Source organism: Melanostigma gelatinosum (genome assembly GCF_949748355.1).
Source record: "Melanostigma gelatinosum genome assembly, chromosome: 11".
In the NCBI taxonomy this organism is placed as follows: domain Eukaryota; kingdom Metazoa; phylum Chordata; class Actinopteri; order Perciformes; family Zoarcidae; genus Melanostigma; species Melanostigma gelatinosum.
The window spans coordinates 27,264,678-27,269,678 of NC_136644.1; positions in this window are offsets into that span (position 1 = coordinate 27,264,678).

Here is a 5,001-nt window from a genome sequence, read left to right on the forward strand (position 1 = left end):
ATGGAGACTTGTGTGGTGGTGATGGAGACTTGTTCTGGTGGTGATGGAGACTTGTGTGGTGGTGATGGAGACTTGTGTGGTGGTGATGGAGACTTGTGTGGTGGTGATGGAGACTTGTTCTGGTGGTGATGGAGACTTGTGTGGTGGTGATGGAGACTTGTGTGGTGGTGATGGAGACTTGTGTGGTGGTGATGGAGACTTGTTCTGGTGGTGATGGAGACTTGTTCTGGTGGTGATGGAGACTTGTGTGGTGGTGATGGAGACTTGTGTGGTGGTGATGGAGACTTGTGTGGTGGTGATGGAGACTTGTGTGGTGGTGATGGAGACTTGTTCTGGTGGTGATGGAGACTTGTGTGGTGGTGATGGAGACTTGTGTGGTGGTGATGGAGACTTGTGTGGTGGTGATGGAGACTTGTGTGGTGGTGATGGAGACTTGTGTGGTGGTGATGGAGACTTGTTCTGGTGGTGATGGAGACTTGTGTGGTGGTGATGGAGACTTGTTCTGGTTGTGATGGAGACTTGTGTGGTGGTGATGGAGACTTGTGTGGTGGTGATGGAGACTTGTTCTGGTGATGGAGACTTGTGTGGTGGTGATAGAGACTTGTGTGGTGGTGATGGAGACTTGTGTGGTGGTGGACTTGTGTGGTGGTGATGGAGACTTGTGTGGTGGTGATGGAGACTTGTGTGGTGGTGATGGAGACTTGTTCTGGTGGTGATGGAGACTTGTGTGGTGGTGATGGAGACTTGTTCTGGTGGTGATGGAGACTTGTGTGGTGGTGATGGAGACTTGTGTGGTGGTGATGGAGACTTGTGTGGTGGTGATGGAGACTTGTTCTGGTGGTGATGGAGACTTGTGTGGTGGTGATGGAGACTTGTTCTGGTGATGGAGACTTGTGTGGTGGTGATGGAGACTTGTGTGGTGGTGATGGAGACTTGTGTGGTGGTGATGGAGACTTGTTCTGGTGGTGATGGAGACTTGTTCTGGTGATGGAGACTTGTGTGGTGGTGATGGAGACTTGTTCTGGTGATGGAGACTTGTGTGGTGGTGATGGAGACTTGTTCTGGTGGTGATGGAGACTTGTTCTGGTGATGGAGACTTGTGTGGTGGTGATGGAGACTTGTTCTGGTGGTGATGGAGACTTGTTCTGGTGATGGAGACTTGTGTGGTGGTGATGGAGACTTGTTCTGGTGATGGAGACTTGTGTGGTGGTGATGGAGACTTGTGTGGTGGTGATGGAGACTTGTGTGGTGGTGATGGAGACTTGTTCTGGTGATGGAGACTTGTGTGGTGGTGATGGAGACTTGTGTGGTGGTGATGGAGACTTGTTCTGTTGATGGAGACTTGTGTGGTGGTGATGGAGACTTGTGTGGTGGTGATGGAGACTTGTGTGGTGTTGATGGAGACTTGTTCTGTTGATGGAGACTTGTGTGGTGGTGATGGAGACTTGTGTGGTGGTGATGGAGACTTGTGTGGTGGTGATGGAGACTTGTGTGGTGGTGATGGAGACTTGTTCTGGTGGTGATGGAGACTTGTTCTGGTGATGGAGACTTGTGTGGTGGTGATGGAGACTTGTTCTGGTGATGGAGACTTGTGTGGTGGTGATGGAGACTTGTTCTGGTGGTGATGGAGACTTGTGTGGTGGTGATGGAGACTTGTGTGGTGGTGATGGAGACTTGTGTGGTGGTGATGGAGACTTGTGTGGTGGTGATGGAGACTTGTTCTGGTGGTGATGGAGACTTGTTCTGGTGATGGAGACTTGTGTGGTGGTGATGGAGACTTGTTCTGGTGATGGAGACTTGTGTGGTGGTGATGGAGACTTGTTCTGGTGGTGATGGAGACTTGTTCTGGTGATGGAGACTTGTGTGGTGGTGATGGAGACTTGTTCTGGTGGTGATGGAGACTTGTTCTGGTGATGGAGACTTGTGTGGTGGTGATGGAGACTTGTTCTGGTGATGGAGACTTGTGTGGTGGTGATGGAGACTTGTGTGGTGGTGATGGAGACTTGTGTGGTGGTGATGGAGACTTGTTCTGGTGATGGAGACTTGTGTGGTGGTGATGGAGACTTGTGTGGTGGTGATGGAGACTTGTTCTGTTGATGGAGACTTGTGTGGTGGTGATGGAGACTTGTGTGGTGGTGATGGAGACTTGTGTGGTGTTGATGGAGACTTGTTCTGTTGATGGAGACTTGTGTGGTGGTGATGGAGACTTGTGTGGTGGTGATGGAGACTTGTGTGGTGGTGATGGAGACTTGTGTGGTGGTGATGGAGACTTGTGTGGTGGTGATGGAGACTTGTTCTGGTGGTGATGGAGACTTGTGTGGTGGTGATGGAGACTTGTTCTGGTTGTGATGGAGACTTGTGTGGTGGTGATGGAGACTTGTGTGGTGGTGATGGAGACTTGTTCTGGTGATGGAGACTTGTGTGGTGGTGATAGAGACTTGTGTGGTGGTGATGGAGACTTGTGTGGTGGTGATGGAGACTTGTGTGGTGGTGATGGAGACTTGTGTGGTGGTGATGGAGACTTGTGTGGTGGTGATGGAGACTTGTTCTGGTGGTGATGGAGACTTGTGTGGTGGTGATGGAGACTTGTTCTGGTGGTGATGGAGACTTGTGTGGTGGTGATGGAGACTTGTGTGGTGGTGATGGAGACTTGTGTGGTGGTGATGGAGACTTGTTCTGGTGGTGATGGAGACTTGTGTGGTGGTGATGGAGACTTGTTCTGGTGATGGAGACTTGTGTGGTGGTGATGGAGACTTGTGTGGTGGTGATGGAGACTTGTGTGGTGGTGATGGAGACTTGTTCTGGTGGTGATGGAGACTTGTTCTGGTGATGGAGACTTGTGTGGTGGTGATGGAGACTTGTTCTGGTGATGGAGACTTGTGTGGTGGTGATGGAGACTTGTTCTGGTGGTGATGGAGACTTGTTCTGGTGATGGAGACTTGTGTGGTGGTGATGGAGACTTGTTCTGGTGGTGATGGAGACTTGTTCTGGTGATGGAGACTTGTGTGGTGGTGATGGAGACTTGTTCTGGTGATGGAGACTTGTGTGGTGGTGATGGAGACTTGTGTGGTGGTGATGGAGACTTGTGTGGTGGTGATGGAGACTTGTTCTGGTGATGGAGACTTGTGTGGTGGTGATGGAGACTTGTTCTGGTGATGGAGACTTGTGTGGTGGTGATGGAGACTTGTGTGGTGGTGATGGAGACTTGTTCTGTTGATGGAGACTTGTGTGGTGGTGATGGAGACTTGTGTGGTGGTGATGGAGACTTGTGTGGTGTTGATGGAGACTTGTTCTGTTGATGGAGACTTGTGTGGTGGTGATGGAGACTTGTGTGGTGGTGATGGAGACTTGTGTGGTGGTGATGGAGACTTGTGTGGTGGTGATGGAGACTTGTTCTGGTGGTGATGGAGACTTGTTCTGGTGATGGAGACTTGTGTGGTGGTGATGGAGACTTGTTCTGGTGATGGAGACTTGTGTGGTGGTGATGGAGACTTGTTCTGGTGGTGATGGAGACTTGTGTGGTGGTGATGGAGACTTGTGTGGTGGTGATGGAGACTTGTGTGGTGGTGATGGAGACTTGTTCTGGTGGTGATGGAGACTTGTGTGGTGGTGATGGAGACTTGTTCTGGTGATGGAGACTTGTGTGGTGGTGATGGAGACTTGTTCTGGTGGTGATGGAGACTTGTGTGGTGGTGATGGAGACTTGTTCTGGTGGTGATGGAGACTTGTTCTGGTGATGGAGACTTGTGTGGTGGTGATGGAGACTTGTTCTGGTGGTGATGGAGACTTGTTCTGGTGATGGAGACTTGTGTGGTGGTGATGGAGACTTGTTCTGGTGGTGATGGAGACTTGTTCTGGTGATGGAGACTTGTGTGGTGGTGATGGAGACTTGTTCTGGTGATGGAGACTTGTGTGGTGGTGATGGAGACTTGTGTGGTGGTGATGGAGACTTGTGTGGTGGTGATGGAGACTTGTTCTGGTGATGGAGACTTGTGTGGTGGTGATGGAGACTTGTGTGGTGGTGATGGAGACTTGTTCTGTTGATGGAGACTTGTGTGGTGGTGATGGAGACTTGTGTGGTGGTGATGGAGACTTGTGTGGTGTTGATGGAGACTTGTTCTGTTGATGGAGACTTGTGTGGTGGTGATGGAGACTTGTGTGGTGGTGATGGAGACTTGTGTGGTGGTGATGGAGACTTGTGTGGTGGTGATGGAGACTTGTGTGGTGGTGATGGAGACTTGTGTGGTGGTGATGGAGACTTGTGTGGTGGTGATGGAGACTTGTGTGGTGGTGATGGAGACTTGTGTGGTGGTGATGGAGGCTTGTGTGGTGGTGATGGAGACTTGTGTGGTGGTGATGGAGACTTGTGTGGTGGTGATGGAGACTTGTGTGGTGGTGATGGAGGCTTGTGTGGTGCTTTGACTCGATGGCGTTGACGCTCGTAGTTCTGCTCTGTGGTGAAGGAGCAGCGCTGCAGTCACAGCAGAGAGCAGACGCACTCTCGGCGTGTTGTCTGCAGTCAGTGGATCTACAGGTGTTGAGCTTCATTTAGACACGAAACACATGATGGCGTAAAGGCCCAGGTACGACATGCACGGCCCGCTTACTCAAGAGGAAGACTTTGATGTTATGTTGATGTTGTTTTTCTGTGAAATCTTTGAGAAATGGAGCAGAAAGAGACTTTGACATATTTATATGAAAGAAAGATGAAGGATTTCGATCCTTTGTCGTGAAGTCTGAGCTTGTGTTCAGCATCACAGCTCAGCATCGATCACGGCTCCTTCCACACTCGACTGTGTTCGTACTCGCGTGTCCTCCGCAGACCTTCACACTGGAGGAGCTGCTGTACTCTCTGAAACACACTAACTGTGAAGAATCAAACGAGTAACCTCCGTAAACTGAGCTCCACTACAACGCTTCTTTATCGCTTCACACGTGTTTGTGAAAAAGCTCTACAAACAAATAAAATAAAAAGAACGAGCGACACAGTATTCATGAATT